We start from the raw sequence: 24,242 nt of genomic DNA on the forward strand, positions 1-24,242 counted from the left end.
GTATCCTCCCATAACGCACCATCCCTACTCATCCCTGAGTGTTGCGACTCCAACTGGCATATCACTCACAATCCCTCGGAGCTCACTGGATTTCCCTTTCCAAGGGATGCTCCACTAAAACTTGTTCATCATGGCCTTCTGGCCCCATACTTAATCACCTCTGATCTTAGTCTAGACAATCCCTACGGAATAACAGGTAAAAACCAGAAACACTAACCGCCACATTTCATGGTACTCAAACCGTGTGGCCACCTCTCGATCTTCTATGAATCATGGTGCCTGTACCATGTTATCTCCTCTTAATCTTCTACGAATCATGGTACTCGAACCATGTTCCCTCTTCTCAATCCACCTTAAATCATGGCACTCGAACCATGACATCACCTCTCGGCCTGCTACAACTCATGGTACTCGAACCATGACGTCACTTATCAATCCGCTACTTATCATGGTACTCGAACCATGACCTCACTTCTCAATCCGCTACTTATCATGGTACTCGAACCATGTCATTACTTCTCAATGCCCAAATGCCGGCTCATGCGTGCGAGCTTAAAAGACACGTGCTCAGGGCAAAACAACCCCTCTCATGAAACATCCTCGTAATCACTGTCACAGACTCAGTTCCCTGCTTGAGGGACAAGAGCTCCTGGGCTAATTGTTCCCACTCCATAGGGGGACATACTCATCTCGAAACATTACGGTGAACCTCTCCCAGGTCACCACGGTAAGCTCTGCTATAGTGTAGTCTGCCGTCACCAACTTCCACCAGTCCTTCGCCCCCAAGCAATGCTGGTTCGGTGCAAACCGAACCCTCAGATGCTCCGAACATGAGCAGGTGTAGAAGCATCCCTCAATATCGGGAACCCATCTCATCACAACAATCGGATCCTGCGTCCCATCAAACTCCGGTGGCTTCATGTTGCTGAACTCCTGGTACAACAATGAGTCACCCCCCTGAGGTCTAGCAGCTGCCACAGCCACAATCTCAGCAACCGATGCGTATCTCTCGTCAAACGTCTCAATCAAGGTGGTCTTGATGGACCCAAACATCTCCGGTATCGCGCGGGTAGCCACAGCCACCTCATCGTGGATCATCTGATGAAGCTCCTCGTCACTCACGCTGCTCGTCTCTATTCTGTGGCGTGTCCTAACCATAATGTCTCAGAAATACAACATAAAATATCAGAGACTCGCTCGAGTATACTCATACCCGATAACCCAACCCTACTTGTTCCTTAGTACCCTAAGGATTCTTACTTGGACTGTGCACTGATCCGGTATCTTCTGTAGTACGGGCCCTATACTACCGCCCACACCGCATTAGTATTCACCCCAATTCCTTCTCCTAGGATCCTAGATCACAAGTCCTCCAGTCTCGCTATGCATAGGCTACTCTCTAGCAAACCTCTCGTAAGCTCCTCGCTGCTACCTACTCAATCTCAGGCATCTAATAGTAGCAATAATCTCCTAGGCTAAGGCATTACAAATCAGGCCACTCTAGTCCTAATATGAATACCTAGCCTACTCTAGCATGCATAACATATCATATCATATCTCATAACACATAATGTAAGGGTATTTTGGGAAATCACCGTTCGGGCGCTGGCTGATCGTACACACTGGTTTGTTCTGCTCGTTTCAAAACCTTTTACTCTTTTAGAAAAAATGTTTTATTGTGAAAAATTTCCCAAATCCTCGGTCTGACTTCAGATACACCCAAAGGTGCATCTAAATCCCTCAAACCAAGACTCTGATACCAACTTCTAACAACGTAAATTTTCAAACAATTTTTTGTTTTTAAAATATAATTTCATTCATAACAAAATCCATTGTATCACATATTATCTCATTAACAACCCTAGAATCTCAAGTACATGAATCTTCATCAGTGTGTACAGATCGTGTCGGCACCTTCCCGCGATCCTCGCTAGTACTTGAAACACATATCACATAACACGATAAACATAAATGCTTAGAGAGTTCCCCAAAATACCACATACAACACATACACCACTCGAGGCTACAATACGACCCTCCATTTGATGTGTCTCAGTGGGACCCTCCAGTCCCATAGCTCGTTAGACCCTCTGGTCCGGTCATAGCTCGTTGGACCCTTCGGTTCGTTCTGTAACGTTGGACCCTTCGGTCCTATATCGTTGGACCCTTAGGTCCGGTCTATATCGTTGGACCCTCCGGTCCGATCTATACAACACATAGCATACATATATCACAATGCACATAATCTAATACATACACATAGCACACAAGACCCTCCAGTCTACACATAGATACCATTCTAGGTATTGTATAATGAGAAGACTCACCTCGGGTAACTCAGATAATCTCGCACACGAATATACTGATCTAGCCCCCGCCTAAACACATAAACAATATCCTCAAATAAATAATGGCTCTCAAAGGCTAGATTAAATTCCTTTCTACAATCCCATAGAAGGGTAAAAGATCATTTTACCCCTCCTTTACCCAAAAGTCCATATGTTGACGAAAACCCTAAAAGTCAACAGAGGGCAGTACGCGGCGCGTACCATCTATGTACGCGGGGCATACGTCGGCGATCTAGAATCGGGGCCTCAACCCCTTACGCTGCGCGCTCTGAGAGTTACGCCCAGCGTAAGTCTCGGTTTTAGCTCTTTTTGGATTTTGGTCTTAAACGGTTAAGACATAAACTCAAACTCTAGATCTGACTTTTCTAAGGCCACTTAATCCATAAAGTCAAAACCTTTAAGCCTTTGCATGGCTGTAAAGGCCACTAATCACTCAAACACCTTTCCCCTTTCCTCATAAAGCCTTTATCTCATGCATGACTTAATATTCACGTCCAAGATTGGATTTTTATGAACCCACAACTCATATTACTTTGAAATATGGCAGATCTTAGCTTATGGAGACCATTGGTTCATAAAGTCTCCACCTTGGGATCAAAAACCCTAAAAATTGGTCCATGAAGTAGAAATCAAAAATAACAAGGAAAGCTTTGAGCTTTTTACCTCCAAGTGAAGCTCCTCCCTCTATAGAACTCAGATCCAAGCTTGAACTCCAACTTTTAGCCTCCGCAAGAACCTCCTCTTCTTCTTTACTAACACACAAAGGCACTTTCTAGCTCAAGAACACTCACACACTAGCTTTAGAATGATAATATTTCTCTCCTAGGGTTTTTCTCTGAGGAATGGTGTCTGGGGACAAGACCATCTCATTCCTTTTATAGTCCACAAGCCGCAATTAGGGTTTGCATCTGGGTCCACTACGCCCAGTGTAACCCTGAGTACGCCCAGCGTACCTAGGCGAGTCTGCGTCCAACTTAAGCGCATGCGTACATGGAATGTACTCTTCAGTATTCCCAACGTACTCATTTGCCATAACTTTCTTTTAAGGGCTAAACTTTACAACTTGGAAAAGAAGAAGGGTTTGAGAGATGCACCTGAATTTCGGGATGTTACAATGGAGAAGTGGCCTGCTATAAGTGTGGAAGGATTGGTCAGTATTCCAAGTATTGTACCTTGTAAGTCCCCAAAATTGCTTGTGTATCAATCAGATCCAATTGATGGTGCGGAATCCCAATCAATTGGATGATGCTAGATCAATATAGAAGAGAATGAGAAGAAGAATAACTTGAATCTAATGTATTGATGATATGGTTGATACTCCTTACAATAGATTCTCTCACACACACACGTCTTCTTGTCTAACTTTCTCTATCTTCTCTAGCCTCTTCTTTTCTGACCGTTTTTGGCCGTACACTCCTACATGCACTCCTCTATTTATATGGACATCCAGCCATACACATGTGTACAGCCGCATACCCTGTGTACGGCCGTACACAGGGTGTGCGGCCGTACACACATGTACGACCGTACACACAAACCGCAAACACATACAACATTACATAAAAATATATTTTCCTAGAAAAGCAAAGTATAAACCATATTTTTGACCCAACAATCTCCCCCTTGGTTTATAGCTTTCTTTTCTAATTGGCCCAACAAACTCCCCTAAAAAGTAGCTGGCTTTTTCTTGTTAATCTTTATTGGGAGCTTGGCTTCAGCATTAATCATCAAATTTCTTCACATCATCAAGATGAACATATGAATCTTCAATAAATGAATTCATCTTGAGCGGTTGGGTTTTTCTTCAAAATTTGACATTGAACGCACGTTGGGTGAGGAGGCTTCTTGAAAAGATTCTTGAAAGATAGCTCTTTCAGCTTGAGAATCTTCAGGGAGAACATCAGAGAGAAATAATTTTCTGGATCACTTCAGCAGGTTCATAGATAGCAGCAAATTGATTGAGAAGGCTTCAATGCAATCTGTCACATAATCTTCAAGAACAGCTTCACCTTGCTTCTAAGGTTGAATGATTGAATGATGGAAGAATAGTCTTCATTTCTTGCTCCTTCGAATGAAAATTCTTTGATGCTCACGGATGAAGCCTTGGCTCAGAAGATCTTCAATACAGTCTCCACGAGGCTCATCTACGCCTGAAATCACTTTTCAAGACAAAACAAAACTAAAAGAAAAATTAGCACAAAAAAAATATTTTTGGATTTTTGATTTTCTGATTTTTGTTTGATTTTTGAATTATTTTTAATTCTCCCCCTTCCTCTATGCACAAATTTAACAAAAATAAAATGATATCTAACTTTAAGATTGATTTGGGATCAAAGTTTTTAGACAGCCTTTATCCGCTTGTCGGTACCTTCCATCTTCACGTCTTTGTCTGGTCGATCGCCGATATTGTTGTCCACTTAAACACGAAAAATTGTGAGAAAATTAGGACATACTATAAGTGACAAGAAAATGTGATCCTAAGTTCCTAGATATTATATCTGATCCTAGGTTTCTAGATACTATATCTTAATGACCATTCAGCTGACGACGACCAGGGATATTGTTGTCCACCCAAATTGAGCAGCGAGATCTATAGACAATCTTTGAGTGTTCAATTTTAATTGTACTGGAACATGTTTCCCGCTTCTAGATATGCCCCGGTAATCAAGGACTTCCAGAGTACTCCTTACATCGGATGATCAGACCATCATTAGGGGAGAAGATAGATTCAGAGTATTATCACTTATAGTGCATATGCTGTGTACCAGGTCGGATTGTTAGTCACGCAAAGGAGATAGCATATGGCTAACAGATGAGAGGAATTTCATATGTATATATATATATATATATATATATATATGTATGTATGTATAATATGCAGAGAAATAGAGTTGCATATGTTACAGTCCAAGTCGGATCTCTTCCAATCACGCTGAGGAGGTAACATACGACTAACAAACAGAAAGAAAGAAAATGATTTTCTACAGACCTAATTTATCGGAATTTACCAGTTGCCCCATCAATACCGAAGTTAAAGACAGGATCCGCACATGGAGGAAAAGTTAAACCACGGTTACAGATACGGGTGCATTTAATGTGACGAGTAGATTCCCATATATATCTCCCTGCTCAACCTATCCAAGCGTCGTATTGTCAGGCTAAACGGATCTAACTAGGTCAAGATTTGTCAAGCCATTTGATTTCTTAAGTTCAACTCTGCCTAGTCATGTCCATTTAGAATCTTTCGTGCCTACCGACGCATCAAACCAGAGCATAGACCCTTCAACTTTGGGTACGTTACGCAGACTCAGATTTCCCGTTATCACTCACTTCCCAAAACATCTCCCTCAAGCACATTCCATAACCAACATATTATTATTTTTTGATTTTTTTTAATTTTTTTAAAATTTTCTAATTTTTGTTTTGTTTTTATTTCTCCCCCTAAATTTGTGCATAGGAGAGAAACGAAAGTAAATGCACAAATTTAAACTATCCTAAAACAAAAATTAGTCTTTAAAGCGAATCAGCTTAAGAAAAACTCAGAAGTATAGAGAAGAAAAACTCAAACCATAAGTCACTGATTGAATTTGCATCTGGAAGGTCTGAGAACAGCACGCGTAATCTCAGAACAGATCCAAAAATTCTTCATGTCATTAAGCACAAACCCCATGAGTGATCTCTTCTTTTCTTCCTTTCCCGCAAAGGACACATACTCCCAAACAATGTTCTGAGTGTTGTACAGTTGAGAGATGTCTCCTATCTTGTGCCAGGAATAGCTACTACCAACAAAACGAAGTCTGATGATATGCCTCCATAGCTGCTCTGACACAGAGCGGGATTAGTTGGTCTTTGGAACCCAGTCCATTTTGAAACTGGGTCGACCTTTGTCATCTTTGCACGAAACTCTCTCCCATGACATCTCCTGCTTATCACAAACAGAAGATGTAAAAATATTCGAAGCGTTAGAAGATTTGGGAGAGTGAGCCTTTGGAACCCATTTGTAGTTGGGTTTAACCCATTTCTTTTTCGATCTGATGGGTGGCTCAGCACTTGATTTTGAACTTGATGTCGGCCGTTGAGATGACTTTGATTTTGACTTCATGGGAGCATCTCTTGGATTTGACTTCTTGGCCGACATTCCCTTCTTGACCTTGGGATTTGATTTCTTGGCCTTGGGAGTTGAACTCTTGCCCTTCGTGTCATTACAGTCGTCATTGTCTGAATGTGACCTTGAGGGGTTTCTTTTGAAGTATCTCCCTCTTGGCGTGTTCTGCCACCCTTGTGCATAGTAGGGAACGTATGCTCGATTAGGACAATTTCTGGAAATGTGCCTAGGTGTTCCATAGTGAAAACAAGTCTTTTTCTTCACTGTGAAGTTGTTTCTTCCTGCCCCTGGTGGCGTATCCATGCCTTGTCTCTTGTTGTTCCCACATGCACACTTGCAACAAGAACTCTGTTGCATTGGAATTGGTGGCCTGTATTTCTCAACGGCAGGTTGATCAAAAGCAGTTGAGTTCGAAGCAATAGATTCAGAGTTCAAGGAGATGTTGGTTTGTTCAATGGTGTTCTCCTTGTTCTCATCCTCTACTACTTTACCTGCACATAAAGTAGAAGCATTAGTATCTTCAACTTGAATACCTCCTGACACAAATCCAGCTGGTTTGCCAAATCGAAGATGTGCCTCCCTGTCAATTTCGTCCTGTGTCATAGGGATGGATGTGTAGTTATGACTGAAAGGTGGATGAACACTATCATACCCTAGACCCTTGTTTTGATTTTCTTTGAATTTTAGTTGGGTTTCATATAAGGACTCGACTGTCTTACTTGACGCAGTGTAATTTTTCAAACTAACATCTGTTTTTCCACACTTTATTTTCAAAGCGTCAAGTTCTTCAGTTACAGCATCAAGTTTTTTTTAATGTGATCATAATTTTCACACTTGTTTCTGTAATCTTCTTGTAATTTCCGGAAATCCTTGATTTTGGTTTCTAATTGAGCTTTTAACGGTTGCTGTCCTTTCCTAAGAGTATAGCCTTCGTATTTGAGGTCCTCATTTTCTCTTTTTTAAGAAGTCAATTTGTTCGCAAAGAAATTTAATCGTAGCTTTACAAGATGGAGTACATGAAACTTCATTTACCGGAATTGATGTGGAACTCATTTTCTTTTTCTTTTTTTTAATTTTTTATATATTTTTAATTGCCCTTTGACTTAAAAATCGAGAAAGTCAACCTTAAAAGTCAAATTTAAAAAGTCAAACTTAAAAGTCAAACCAAAAAGCCAAATTTGAAAAATTAAAAGTCAAACGAGAAAGTCAAAATTTAAAGTCAAAGGTCAACTTTTAAAAGTCAAAGTCAAAATTTTAAGTAAAAAGTCAAAAATAAAAGTTAAAATTTAAAAACTAAAATTTTGGGTTGAAAAAGGATTTTAAAATAAAAGGAATTGATTTTTGGGGTTAAAATTGCCAATTTTCGAAAGTAATAACCGAGAAGGAGAAGTTATGTTTTAAATTTCGGAGGAGTGACACAAAGGTATTGTTTGTTTTGGAAGTGGTTAAATGTCTTTTGTCCTTTTCCAAGTTTGCAGAAGAAGACGTGTGAGGTTGCTGCTTGCGAGGTGAGCCAAGTGCGAGCCGAAGACGCTGTTCATACGAGAGCGAGGCAGATGAGCCGAGAATCCGAGGCGAGACCGAGCTACACACTCCGAGGCGTACACCGTGGCCGCACACGGCTGAGCCTCACACCGAGGCGCACACTCCGAGCCGCACACCAAGCCGGACGCACACAACGAGGCCGAACACCGAGGCTGCTGAGCCGCACACCTTCAAGAGCTCAACCACACACCTTCAAAGTCTGGCCGCAAACCTTCAACATATTCGCGATAAAAACGACGTTTTTCACCCTTTTTTGCTCCAAAACTCGATCAAAAACTCGTTTTTATGAAAAATGCAAAGAAGAAAACCCCCCTTATTTTTGCTAGATCTATCCAAAAACGCTATTCTCTTTTCAAAATAAGATCAAATAAGCTCCAGATCTGAAAAAATTGATTGATACAACCAAGCTCTGATACCAATTGTAAGTCCCCATAATTGCTTGTGTATCAATCAGATCCAATTGATGGTGCGGAATCCCAATCAATTGGATGATTTCAGATCAATATAGAAGACAATGAGAAGAAGAATAACTTGAATCTAATGTATTGATGATATGATTGATGCTCCTTACAATAGATTCTCTCTCTCACACACACACACACTTCTTCTTGTCTAACTTTCTCTCTCTTCTCTAGCCTCTTCTTGTCTGACCGTTTTTGGCTGTACACTCCCACATCCACTCCTCTATTTATATGGACCTCCAGCCATACACATGTGCACAGCCGCACACCCTGTGTATGGCCGTACATAGGGTGTGCGGCCGTACACACGTGTACGGCCGTACACACAAACCGCAAAAACATACAACATTACATAAAAATATATTTTCCTAGAAAAGCAAAGTATAAACCATATTTTTGACCCAACATACCTTCAATGTCAGTGTATGTTACGGATGTGGAGACAAGGGGCATATGCTGAAGGATTTCCTAAAGAAAAAGTAAGTAGCAAGGTCGAACGTGCCATTAAAGACGAAGACTAGAGCATACCATATAATACTTGATGAGGAAACAAGTGGCGGGAATTCGGAGCTGCTTGTCTAACGTACTTGAAAGAAGGAGATAAATGAGTAGTGTTAGGTGTTGTGCCCTGATGTAATAGGCATGTAGTATAAATAAATCTTGAAAACGCGAAGATACTGTAAATCATAAATAATGTTATGTATAGTGTTTCTTAGTGGTTTTCTTTAATGGTAACTTAGTGAACTACAAGAAAATTCTTGGGACACGTATGAGTAGGTGTTAAAGGTAATAGAGGCCTATACAACCAGAAGCACATGACTCACACTTGGATTAGGGAAATTCACGAGGTTACTAAGTCTCTAATAGTTGAGCCATTTTTGTTCATTTCCATCATTACATTTGATTCGGTAATTACTGCGAAAATTATTCCGACCTTAGTGGTCATATCGAAATCAAGTCCAACTTGAGAAAAAGTGTGTGAAGTAAGTTAGTTGGTTCAGAGAACCTTGATCGGTTTAGCATCCTACTTAAGTCAGGAGATTAAAGGAAAAGATAAGTAAATCAATTGATCGAAGTATCACACTCGTCGTTATGATCAAGCAGCCTACAACTAGAAGCGCTACATGCTAGATTGTGATTATATCACATTAGAACATGATGGAAGATACACTCCATGCAGGAGTCTAACTCAAAGAGATATGAGCCTAGTCGCTGCATTATATGATGACAGGTCATTAGGACATGACTCATTAGTCTGATATGGTAGTCAAAACCAAGACCTTATCTTAGGTTAAGTCAACTCTAGATGGAGGAGGAGCCTCCAATGGAGATCGAATTTAGAAGGAAGAGCATGTGCACGATTGAGAACCGTCAACAGCTAAGAGTTAGAAAATCAATAGAAAAGGGAATATGATTTACGGTTATTACCTAGGGTGGAAAGGTAAAGTGCAGAGAGTCATTATATAAGTGTTATAACATGAAAAGTGACTCTTAAGTAATCCAAGGTGAAGCATTTCCGAGGTGACAATTTCCGAAGTCAAGACAATTTCGAAGTTACAGTTTATTCTGAGATGCATCCCAGTGTTAAAGTGTTTTTGAGTCTGTAATGTGCATTAATTGCTACAAGTATTATTTTGTTCTATTCCCATTGTCTTATTTTATAGTACATGAGACAAGATCAACAACAACAGCTATGTCTCTGTTGATCTTCAAAAGTCTAGTAGTCCACTCTTACTTTTTGTCATTTGTCTTTTAGTTACTCTGTCTATTTAAGGAGTAGTCACTTATGTATCATGTGTGGAACAAGCACCTTTTTCACATCTATCAAGAACTATTCAGTCAATCATTCTCTCTTACATTCTTCTTGTTCTTGCGTTACTATAAATTGTCCATACTCAATCATTTATACTTTTGAGCACTTTGTTGATTATCTTAAATCCGTGACAAGATTGGTTTACCAGAATTGACCAGATCTTTATTATTAGCAGACATTGATCTTAAGTTAACTCAAGGTTTGAGTTTTCAAACCTTGTCCACGCACCCCTGTTTATTTCATTCATAATTAGTATAAGAGACTAAGTGGTTGTCATTTCAATCCATAAGAGCATATTATATTTGGTTGTAGATTAACTTGGTGTATCAATCATTTCTGAGTTTGGGATAAAATTTCTTGTATATACCACTTCAACTCTAATATCTTAACTTTGATGGGTGCTTCTAATCTATCTCATCAAATGTATCCAATGTAAACAACAAATTGCATTGGTTGCCTAATGCGTTCTCCATTGATAGTTGTAGAAGAGTATGATCACTAGAAAGGTAGAATTGAGAGATTTTTACTTGGTAACGAAAAAAGTGAAGAAATATGGAGGTCGGTGAAAGAAGGTCCTCATGTTCCAGTAAGACAAGTAGTTAGAGATGATGTTTCCACTCTCATGGGTGAAGAGGAGACTCGACCACCACCACTAACTAAAACAGACATCGAGAAGCCTCATGTGATCAAATAGCCTTCTCTAAAATTGTTTTTGGTGTACCTCCATCTCTCTTTGAGAAATTTTATTTGTGAAATCTGCTAAGGAGATTTGGCATACACTACAATATTTTTTTAAAGGATCAAAGAACATGAAGGATAAGCATTTAAAATCTGTTGTAAACGACTACAATACCTTCAATATAACTCCTAGTGAATCTGTTGCCTCTGCATCAAATCAGTATAGGATCGTGGTGAACAACATGACGATACATTGAGTAGTCCAGACTCCACTCGAGTACAACCAAAGGTTAATCAACAGCCTTGGAAAAGGACGGGGACATGTTAAGTCATGTCTTCAAAGTAATGGATCTCTGAAGAAACTAAAACACTATTAGTTTTTGACAAAATGCAAGGTCATGAATCCAACGTTTCTCAAACGTTAAGAGAACTTTTAGGAGGTCCTCTCACTTTAGTCAGCTCGGTCAATCCACTGATTCAAAAACCATCTATTTTGGATCCTTTGGAGTCATCCCACCTATTCAACCTACACCACCTGTTGTATCAGCCTCTCCAGTTCCGAGCTATCCATTTGAAGAAAACCTTGATCTAGAATTTGTTGATTCCGAACTTCATTTCAAACAAGATTTTTCACTTCTATCTATGAAGTACAAACGTCCTTTGAATCCAAATAAAAAAGCTTCTCAAAAAAGATTTCAAGCTCCATAGCAAAGCAATCCTCAACCCTACCCTAAACCCACTAAAAATCCACGTGCATATCGACCCAACATTCTGAATCGCCCTTCAAAATCTCAGGAAGTTTTAAACTCACTCAAACCTAAGGTTATATGTCATAAATATGGTCTAGGAAGCCACAATGCAAATGACTGTTTGGCTTAAATTTCTCAAAAACCAAAGGTAAAAGACTCTGTCTATTATGCTCATCGAGCACAAGAACTTGCTAAAAGTGAAAAGGAATTTATCACCACGGTTTTAAGGAATGTTGATGGTTATTGGTCATCCGGTGATGAAAGTAAAGGAAAATCAACATTGAACTTCTTTCTTATGGCTATAAAATTAATTGGATGTGATGAGGGTTACTTGTCATCTAGTTCGGAAGCTGATGGTGACGATGATGAGCCAGACTATTACTACATGGCAACAAATAATCCCCTAGCCAAAGCATCATCCAACACGTAAAATCTATGCTTACTGATAATAATTTTGATTTATCTATTTGTGAACCATATCTAACTCAAATTCCATCAAATATGACAATTATCTATAAAGCCTATGAGTCTGCCATAGAACTTAGTGAAAAGTTGGATAGTGAGTTGACTAGACTTAGATAACGTTTTGAAAACCGTAATCTTAATATTTAATCATTAGAAAGAGAACTTGTAATGGCTAAGGATGAATATATTATTTTGAATGAAAAATGTGAAATCTCAATTAGTGAAAGAAATATCTTGGTTGCTGATAATAAATGTTTTAATGCAAAAATTGATGCTTTGCATAATTCAATTAATACTCTTGAAGCTAATGAAAGAATGACAAAAAAATTTCGTCATCCCTCATCCAAAGCACCTGGTCTTGGAAGCAAATTTCCAAAGCCAGTTGTTCGTCCCCTAAAGGAACTTGAAAACTTAAAGTTAATCGGAGATATTCCGAAACGCACATATTCGGATACCCTTATCTCACCATTGTATTTCCTTCATCAGACCTTGGACAAATATCAACCATTTATCCCTAAGTTCAAACCAATTTCTATTACATGTCCTGATTCCATGAAATTTCCACCTCTGATATCCCTAGACCTGAATCAGTTTTTGGAACCCTTAAACAACACATACAATCTGGAGTTTGTGTTCAGAACTCCGGTCCTCTGAACAATTGTGTTATCGAGGAAATCATTCCTAAGACAAACGAGCATAACTCGGACCAATTCAATTCATTTTGGACGTTCCTAAATAGTGATGTAGAGCTTAAGAGTGATAATAACACCTCCTCTAACTCATGTGTCTCCAACTCTAATGTGGTTTCCAAATCGACTCTAGTGCCAATTAAGCCTCGTTTCAACAATCCATCAGTTGGACAAGCTTCCAAGTCATCATATGAATCTCAGAAGAAACATTGGATGAACAAGAAAGACATTATTCGTCCAAAGACCGAAGCTAGGAAAGCTCTAGAAAATGAAACTACGTCTTGGCAATGCTCTAGGTTCCTGGAGAAATCTGAGAAGAAAACGCCTCAAACAGATAGTCCAGCTACTAGGAATCACAATACTTTCATGTTTGTTACAATTCTTAAGAGACCAAATATTTCTATTAGTTTGGATATTCGTTTCAATAATGTGAAGAATGTTACTGTGAAAAATGTTACTGTTGAGACCTTAACTAAGAAAATTACCTTAGATGGCACGATTTTTAAACCAAAACAATTTCCGAAATCAAATGTTCCTACGAATGCATTAAACAAAGAAAAAGATGTTCGGAATACTGATGTTCAGAAACCTTCTAAAGGTTGAAAACAAATATTTGAATGGAAAGTTAAAAATCTGAAAACTCAATTGAAACATCTCTAAACACAATTCCTCCAACAACAGCTCGGAAAAATGTTCTTCCGAAGAAATCAGCGCCTACATAACCAATGGTTGAACATGATTTTTGGATAAATGAAAGGACTCTGACATTCTGCATATTTCCAAAGGAATCTTGGAAAAAGCACTCTGAGATACCAGTTGTTCAAAACTCACAAACCAAGTCCAAAGCCTATTCTAAAGTCCCTAAATCTAACTTGGAGGCAAAAAACTCCAAAACTCACTAATTTTGCAGGCTTTTTGTGATTCAGAACAAGATACAATATGGTATATTGATAGTGCTTGTTCCATGCAAATGACTCAGAAGAAAAATTTTCTGTGTGATCTAAAACTTGCTCCAAATGATGGTTATGTTACTTATGTAAACAATTCAAACTCCCAAATTTGAGGTTATGGCATCCTAACTAATGGTAATTTTTCTTTCTCTAATATGGCTTAAGTGTCCAATCTCAAGCATAATCTAATTAGTGTGGATCAACTAACTGATGAAAATCGAAGGGTTAACTTCTGCAAAAAGCATAGCTAAGTCATGACAGAAGACCAAAAAGAATGTCTCTTCAAATAAGATCGCATCAAGAATATGTATCCTTTGGACATCAACAAGATCATTGGAAAGCCTCAACTCTGTCTTCTATCAAAATTCATTCCTAACGTAAGTTGGCTATGACATCAGACGCTCCCTCATCTTAACTTTCGATGCATAAATGATGTGGTTTCTGTTGAAATGGCCCGAGGTCTGCCTCTCCTTAAATTTGAAAATGATCATCTCTTCATTATGTATGAATGTGGGAAGCAATCAAAGAAAGGACATCCCGTTCTTATTGAAAAATCCATTTTGGAACCACTTGAACTTCTTCATCTAGATCTCCATGGAACATATGTTGTAGAAAGCCTACATCACAAAAAGTATATTCTTGTGATTGAAGATGACTACACAAGGTTCACGTGGGTATTCTTCTTTAGGCTAAAGTCCAAAAGAGCCCCCGAGCTCATAAATTTCATCAAAAGCATTGAAGTTTTGATTAAACTTCCTGTTCAAAGAATGTGAAGTGACAATGGATCCGAGTTCACAAATGCCACAATTGAAAAGTTTCTTACCGACAAAGGCATCGAGCATAATCCTCTGCTCCTTACACTCCTCAAGAAAACGACATTGTTGAAAGAAGAAATTGAACACTAGTTGAAGCTGCTTTGTCGATGCTAAACTTTGCAAACCTTCATCTCTATCTTTGGGTCGAAGCCATCTCGACAGCCTGCTTCACTCAAAATTGAAGAATCATCTACCATCATCTCAACATGACAACATATGAAGCAATGTATGGTCGAAAGTCGAGTATGTCATGTTTACACATTTTTGGATGTAGATGCTTTATCAAAAACAACCATGATCAACTCACCAAGTTTAAACCAAAATCCGATGAAGTTATATTTTTGGGATACTCAGCCAAATCTAAAGTTTACAGAGTTCTGAATCATAGAACTCGTGTAATTGAAGAAAGCTTTGATATTACTTTTAATGATAATTTTGTTCGGAACTCAGTGCCTACTCATGTTACAACACATATCATGAAGTCTAATGCTCCACCTCTTAGGTCTCTGAATCCTCAAATTATCTATGAAGTTGATTACAAAATCTTGTTCGCACCAATAGAAACTGCTATTGATTCGGAATCTCGATTAGGATCATCCTTATCTGCCACTAAGGATTCTTAAAATGTTTCTGGTCTGAACCCAACCTTCCCTCTATTTGATTCTGATGCATTTCAACCTTCTCAGGTTAAGGGAGGAGAATAGTAATCCAAACCTTGAATCAAATTTAGATGGATTTCAAGATGCAGCTGATCAAGTCACTAAAATCGATCCAATTTCAAACAACATTGAAGATGATGTAAACTTCTTTGACTTTCCAAACTCTAAAGATGTTGACATATTTGGCTCAAAAGTTCAAGGGGGGCATCATCCTCATATTCAAGTTGTTCAAGGGGAGAAACAAAACCACATTTTGACATCAGATCATAAGTCGCTCAATAACTTTCAACATTGCATTTTTGGACAAAGGATTATCCTTCGAATCAAGTAATTGGAAATCCCAACGTTGGATTTCAAACTCGCTCATCTACTAACATTCAAAATGAGTGTCACTTCTTGACATTTATATCAATGATTGAACCTAAATCCATCAAAGAAGCCTTAGAACATTTTGATTGGATTACATCTATTCAAGAAGAGCTAGTAGAATTTGACAGAAATCAAGTGTGGACTCTTGTCCCTGCTCCTCAAGATCACCCTATTGTTGGTACAAGATGGTTTTTCCAAAACAAACTCAATGAAGCTGGAGTGATAATCTGAAACAAAGCAAGATTGGTAGCTAAAGGATTTACTTTGAAAGAAGAAAATCACTATGACAAGAACTTTTCTCTTATTGTCTGTCATGAAACTATCTGAATCATTCTTGCTTATGCTTCTCACAAAGGCTATAATCTTTACTAAATGGACGTCAAGAGTGCTTTTCTCAATGGTGAACTTGACATTGAAGTATATCTTGAACAACCTCCTAGGTTTGTGAACCTTTCATATCCGAACTACTGCTACACAGTTCAAAAAGTTGTTTATGGCCTCAAGCAAGATCCTCGCGCCCGGTACGAGACTCTCACTTATTTTCTGAAGCATTTCAGTTTTCAATGAGGAATTCTCGGTCCAACATTATTCCAAAAAACCAACGGGAAACGTCTCATGTTGGTACAAAGCTATGTCGATGATATCATTATTGGGTCAACTGATTTAACAGTGGTTGCTGACTTTGCGAAACTGAAGGTTAGTCAATTCCAAATGAGTATTAATCGTGAATTAAGCTTCTTCCTCGAAGTACAAGTCAAACAGACCAACATAGGAATCTTCAATCATTAAGAAAAATACATTTCCAAACTTCTAAAGATATATTCAATGGACCTATGCCTCTGCAAACGTTCCAATGGGTTTTTGACACAAGATCTTTTCGTACCCATATATTGTTGTTGTAGATGAGAATAAGTATATGGAAATGATTAGATCACTACTCTACCTCACTGCAAGTCGTCCCAACATCATTTTCTCAATGTATCTGTGTGCAAGATTCCAAGTTAATCCGAAGATATCTCATCTTTTTTCTGTCAAGCAAATCTTCTGATACCTCAAAGGAACAAAGAACCTCATAATTTGGTATTCTATAAATGGAAGTTTCCTTCTTCAAGCCTATTTCAACACAAAATATGGAGGACTTCAACTTGACAGAAAAAGTACATCTGGTGGTTGTCAATTTTTGGGTGGAAGATTGGTTAGCTGTTCATCCAAGAAACATCATTGCATTGCTCGTTCGATGATCGAAGCAGAATACATTGTTGCTGCAATATACACGTCGCAAGTTTGATGGATGAAATATTAGCTTTTGGACTCTGGTTATCGATTTCAACAAATTCCTATCGATTGTGACTCTCAAATTGCAATTGCAATCTCTCACAATCCAATTCAGCACTCCATGACCAAGCACATTGATATTCGGTACCATTTTATTAAAGATCATGTTCTAAAATGTAACATTGAGCTCATTTTTGTTCCATCTAACGATGAAATTGCTGATGTCTTTACTAAGGCATTAGACGAAGCCAAATTTAATGAGTTTTTGAACAAAATGGGAATGATGATGCCTGATCCCCAATTCTTTCAAGAAGTTTGTACTCTTTAATGGAAACATTAGAAAGTCAAAGAATTTTGAATTAAAATTTTTTCCTAGGAATTATTTCTTCTCGAAAAATAAAGGATCATTATGTATTTTTTTCTAACCTTTTCTTCTAGTCATAAGATTTTCAGAATATTACCTTATTTGAAGATTCGTCCGATATAGTCACATCAAATACCTTGAATATTTTGCCTCAGAAAGTTTTCTATGAAGTACACCTTGGAATTGAAATCCATCATGGTATAGTGATTTTATCACTTATCTCTTTTCGAACACTGTTCCTTCAGTTCTGGGAATTTCAAATCTCTTGTTCAAGAACGTGTCCTCTAAGATCTTCATGCAATTGCTACCTCTGATATTCACTTAGAGATTATACCATCTCCAAATATATATCATGTACCAATGATGAGTTTCATTTCTTTCCGAAGCATCTTATGACATTCCATCTCGGAATTTGATTGTTTCGAGATTCTCAACAATAAATGAATTTTATGGTTATCATTTAAGTTATGATTATGAAATGTTTTCATGTGATTATCTTAACGGTAATTTCTTCTATGATTATCTTCTTAATTCTCAATAAACACGGTTTTGGCACACGTTTCAATAAAAGTATTGACTTTTTTGAACTGAATTAGCACTTTTAAAAAATTAAACAAACGTCTTATCATTTTGATGCTAATTGTCACATAGGAAGTCTTTTTGGCCTATGCATTAAATGCAACCCGTTTTGAATTTCGGGTGTCATCATTCAACACTTCCACCCGACCCATAAATTCCAACATATATAAGGATTTTGAATCCTAACTCTTCCCACTTTTCGCTATGGCCATCATTTTCTTAGAGCTTATTCTTCCTTAATCTGTTCTTCAGGCTTTTTCTCACTCTCTGCAATAGCTTCCAAATCATCTGATGTGGCTCCGGAATCATCAAAACCTGCTACAAAGAAAAAAAATCTTCAAAAGGGTCAGCTTCATCTTCCTCAACTTTAATCATTCTCATAGAAAATACCCAATTGTTCTCGCTCGATCAAATGGATTATGATGAATCTGCGTGAATCATTATCGATTTCATCTCTCGTTATCTCATCACTGTTCCTATCACCAAAATCCCTAACCCTAATTTCCCTCTCAGATTTCTTCATAAAGCCTTCTAACGCATGAAGATTGAACATGATGTTCTTAAAGTGAAGATCACCGACGACAGGATTGTACCGGTTTACAAGGCAACTTTTCTCAGAGCCATTGGAATTGTAAAATACCCCAAAGGTTTTCAAGTGTAGGAACGATCTTCTGAAGAGCAAGGATTGGCTTTATGTGGTATAGAACATCTTCAACTGAAAAGCCAACGTCGTCGATCTACCAAAAATCCTATGGCAAGACTTCAGGAAGTTCACTGTCAAGAGGAAACCAAACGAGATTTCGAGTCCTAGATTCTAGGTTCTGACTCTATAACAGATGTACCCCCAGAGACATGACGCTATTCCACTCAACTCAGATACCTAAGAGGTATACTACTCTTTCAAAACTATAAAAACTTATATCTTGCCAAATTAGTCTGTTTCAGACGTATAAGATGTTTACCTCAACACATGTTATGCACAATTCCTTCCAACTCACCACATATCAAACACCATCTTGAGACCTAGGTTGTGTTCGACCCAACTCAACCTGCTCCGATCTCGGATGAAACATCCTTGGAAGAGAATATGCCAGCTACCTCAGAAGGTAGAGTGAAATTGATTCCCATGCGAAAGGCGTCCCCTTCTAAAGTCAAATCCAAAATGAGAATCCAAGCTGGTTAATCCTCTAAAAATAATTTGACAAATCAGCATTCGACCTGACTCTGGGTCTCAGTATACCCCACCAAACCACTCTTTCGAAGTACCATGCGGAGTTTCAAAATCACAAACTGCACACACTCACGGGGAGTCTACATATAATCTACCCCCATCTTCTCAAAAAGGTGGTGTCAGTAATGAACAAAGTCCATTAGAGCCCCCTAGGACAAACTCATGAGTCAACTTGAATTTTACCTTTTCCTGTACACAAGCACAATCAGTGGCCCCTGACACTAATTCCAAGCTTTCCAAGACATGATTAGTCCATCCTATTTCAAAAGCCGCAACTGGTCGGATATATGGTTTAGGTAGAGGACGATTGGGTATTTTTGACAAGGATTGGGAAGATTTCGTTGAAAGGGATCATGCACTGCATTCAGAGCTGTCAAGAGAACAAGTAGAGTACGCGCTCATCTTGATGCACCAACGAGCAATTAACTGTCGTATCTCCTTTGTGTATCCATCACATGATGAAATTCATCAAGAACTTCAACCTTCCATCAATGCAGTTAAGGTGATACTGAGTTTAGAAGTTCATGTTCGTGATGATACTGTGAATGATCCTCTACAAGACAATGTTGTTGTTATAGGAGATGTTCCCGAGCCAACCAATATCTGGGATGATCTTCCTCCAAAGTTTGTAAGTGCTGCAGAAGTTTCTTCTCCGGTTACCAATGATTAAGTCTCGGAAGAAATCATGTTTGAAGATGACAGCATAACTGTCGGTGTATTCTTGTTCCCACCTCGTTTAACATTTTTTAGAAGCCTTCCTCCTCCAAAGCTTATTTTCATTTTAGACTTTCTTCGTCCTCGGAAGCTTCAGATGAAAATACTAAACCTAAGAAAAATGACATTGTTCCTCCTCCCCCAGAAAACACATTAAAAGGTCATCAAGATTCTCCTACTCGAGAAGCTCCACATGATGATGACAAGAGAAAAGATGATGTGGATCACAAGTCTGAAAACTCCATTTCGGACACGGGATCCTCCGATGAAAAACTTTTGGACCCACTTTCCTTGCTGGAACTTCGAGACAACATGGCTATAGAAAATTCCAAGGTTGACAAGGTCACTCAGCAAGTAGCATGTCTTGAGTCAAAACTTCACCTGATACTCAAATCTCTTTAGGAGATCAAGGTCGTCGCTCCATCCGAACGTGACCGTGCCAATCAACTAGACTAATTTATCTCGCTTCTCTTGAGCCGTACTCTAGAAGATTCCGCAGCCTGTTACAAGGACAACATGGATCATTACATCACTACCTTCAAAACAATGCTCAAGGTTCATGAAGATATGCTCTCTGCTATAAACACCCTGATCAAGCAAACTAACATTCATCATGAGAAACATATTCAGAGGTTGGAGAAAGAGATTCGTCACAAAGATGCAATGAAATATGGTCATGAAAAAGTACTTATCAAGTTCATCCATGCATCTCAACATCATCTGGGTGTTCCGAACTACATGTTTGATGAAATGCTTCTCATTCTCGAAAAAACATTTGCTCACCTCAAAGATCAAGCTACTAATGTCGAAGCTTATGATTACCTTTCCAAGCAAATCAATATGAGCTTTCAAAAAGTGTTTGAACATTTAATTAAGATGAACTCAAAACCATTACTTGCATCGTGGGTAGGACTATCCCATAGAGAAGGAGGGGGGGAACTCATATGGGAGAACAACAAAGACAACAACAACAAACATTTCAATGGAGATCAATCTCATAATTTTATCTCTGAGAGTCTAATGAAGATGTTTTGGAATTAGATACTTTAGAAGCTGATGGCGGTAAAGATGATTTTGTGGATGATGTAATTCTTGGACTTCAAGATATTAGGGAACCTCTTACCAAAGTCCTTTTCGAAGCATAGAAGATGAAATGGTCCTTAATTTATTGGTCATCATCTATGTGTGAAGCATTCAAAAGGAGTCGAGACATGGCGAAGTTCAAAACAAAGCTAACAATCGATGCCTTCCGATCCACTCAACTAATTCCTCATCCAATCCTGCTCCGAGGATTATCCAATATGACGTAGGTTCTCCTATCCGAAAACCGAATGAAATCCATGACGAGTCTTTGCTTCCTCCTCCATCCAAGCTATTCATTACTATATCTGGGCAACAAATTGTCTCCTATATCTCATCTCATGTTAATAAATCAATAGATGAAGGGAAGCAAATAGCTTCTTGTTCGGACAACCCAATGAATTCATTAAAAAAGTTTGAGGGTTGGTCAAAAGAACAGTTAAGAAAAGCACTGGAAGAAAACATTCGAATTCAAGCACTCAAAGACAATCTAAATTCAATCATGTGCATTTCTCCTCTCTTTTGAGAAGGGATTCTTCATGACATAAACTTTGTGCCCTTTATGTACTTCGATCTTCCAACACATGATGCGATCAACTTAGCATACCAATCTCTCCACATGGACCTTATTACATCACGTTCGTATCCTTGCATCCATTTGATGATCCATAAACCATTATCCAAACTGAACGTGAGTGATTGAGAACCTTCTATTCTATCCACGCACGACCCCAAAAGGAAGTGTGGTCTCGGAAGAGAATTACCAAGATAGTTGGTCATAGTAGAAAGGTCCAAGGCAAGTTTGATTTTGACTGCCTTCTATACCGATACTACATATCTCAGAACAAGGAATCCACCATCACCATCACTAATGAAAATTTTCTCTCAATGAATGCAAACAACATTCTTATTATAGCTGCTCGTCTCTGAGATTACCAACCAAATGAATCAAGCATTGGAGCTTACAACTCCATTATTAGCTTTCTCAAGGACTACATTGCTGAATTATATAGATTTGATGTAGAGTTTGCTCATCTTTTTGGAACTAGAAACTTTTTGGCCAATTTCACTACTGAACTTCCTAAAGCCTGGATCTTAGCAAAAGGTCCAATTGAAGAACCAGAACTTGGTTATGTCTACCTCAAAAAGAAGACCAATCAAAAGGAATTTTTCAGAGTGCTTGACAAACACCTCGTTCCCACCAATATTCTTCAAAACTTCATTTCAAATGTTGCCAATAATGATTCTTCCGAAAATATAAAAAATAAATTTAAGGAGCATCTCTAATGGTACATCGAAGTCTGAAGCTGGCTCAAGAGTGCTTACTTGTTAGTGTTTGTTGAAGCTAAGTGATGAATTGGTTGATTGATAAGGTCACCTAGGGGAGGGGGAATTATTAGAACATGAAAATTGATCCATAAGCAATCAGAGGTGAAGCAATTTTGAGGTGTTGATTTCCAAAGTCAAGAAAATTTCGAACTTACAGGTTAGTCCGAGATGTATCCTAGTGTTAAAGTGTTTTTGAGTATGTAATGTTGTAACATCCCGACTCCCAAGTATAAATTTGAAGCTTTTATATTCATATTTTTAGACCTACTCAACGAGTTTGCTGCCCCAACTCGTGGTGTAGAAACTAATCTGGCCGTGGACATTATGAAGCCTACTCGACAAGTTTGAGGACTCAACTCGACGAGTTGAGGCTGTGCATGAAAACCCTAATTTTTAGGTTTTGAACCCTATTTAAAGGAACTTAAGTCCTCTTTCAAGCCCCAAATATCACCCTATCGCCCAGAAGAAAACCCTAAACAAGCTAACCTTCCATTTTGAGTGTGTACAAGGCTAAAGAGTGTGTGTTTGGTGCATTTCTTGGAGGAACTTGAAGGTTTATTAGCTTTGAACGAGAAAGATCTTATAGATCCGACATCTACTCAGTTGAAGAAACCTTTTGAAGGTAAAAATTCGTTATACCTTCATCATTTTCTTGTTAGATCTCTCCATTCAAGAGTTTAATGCCTTTTTAGCCCACTTTGGATCCATTTTTGGAAGTTGAGCATGATTTGAAGTTGTAACTTCAGATCTGGACTCCTCTAGGCCCCATAGTCATACAGTTATTGGATTTATCTATTCTTGACCTATCTCCACACCCTAAACCACTTTCTAAGACTAGCTTTGGGTGTTTTAGCCTCTTGAGGCCTTGCATGCACAAAAAGTTGGCAACTTTATGTGGTAACTACACCCTAGGAGGCTAGATCTACAGTTTGGAGCCTTAGTTTCGCTTAAAAGCGTCTGAATGAGAAAAGGGCTGAAGGAACTTGACGAGTTGCATAGCCAACTCGACGAGTTGGATAGGATTTACCCGCCTTCTGGATTCTGAGTGAACTTGTCGAGTGGGTGAGATGACTCGACAAGTTGATTAGGGTTTTCCCGGTCTTCTTGACACAGAAGAACTCGACGAGTTACTTAGGTAACTTGGGGAGTTGAATCGAGTTTTCAGTTGTTGAGTTCTGAAGGAACTCAACGAGTCAGTAGATGAACTTGTCGAGTTAGGTTAACATGGATTGTTGACCTTGATTGTTGACTTTGACTATGACCAAGGGTTGACATAGTTTGACTTCTGGGGTATATTGGTAATTTGGGATTCTAATGGAATCAGTCAAATGGGGATTACATGCAGTGAGTTTGGAGCTGAGAGTTGGGGTTGATCTTCTTGATTAGCACCACTTGTGAGGTGAGTTTTCCTCACTATACTAACAGGGTTGAAGGCACTAATGTTGAGCCTTTTTGATTGTTATCCTGGTTACTGCATGATGATAAGTTTAGTGATTTGTTAGATTTGTATCCTACTATATAGGATGATGCTATGTTTAGTGACCTGTTAAGTCGGTATCTTGGTATATACGATGATGCTATGATTAGAGATCTGTTAGATTGGTCTGACTGTTTGTTATGGTAGCATTGGTTATCTATGTGTTGATTGTATGCTTGGGGGTGGGTTGAGGCGGCCCTGCTTTGTGTTGTAGGCCAACAGCCAACATACCCAGGGTGTCCCGGATAGACTGAAGGCCCAATGGAGCGTACCAGTCAGGCTGAAGGCCCGGAGAACGGTCCAGACAAGCTGAAGGCCTGGTAAGGCGGACCAGACATGCTGAAGGTTTTGAGAGTAGGCCAGACAGACTGAAGGTCCGGTGAGGGCGGTTCAGTCATACTGCACACTCTACATGCATGTTGTTTGTTATGATATTGTTTTGGTTGTACGACATTGGTATTTTGGGGGAACTCATTAAGCTTTGGGCTTACAGTTTTGGATTTTGTTTTAGGTACTTTGGATGATCGCGGAAATGAGAAGGCTTGAT

This window comes from Lactuca sativa, chromosome 2, assembly GCF_002870075.4.
Source record: "Lactuca sativa cultivar Salinas chromosome 2, Lsat_Salinas_v11, whole genome shotgun sequence".
Lineage (NCBI taxonomy): Eukaryota > Viridiplantae > Streptophyta > Magnoliopsida > Asterales > Asteraceae > Lactuca > Lactuca sativa.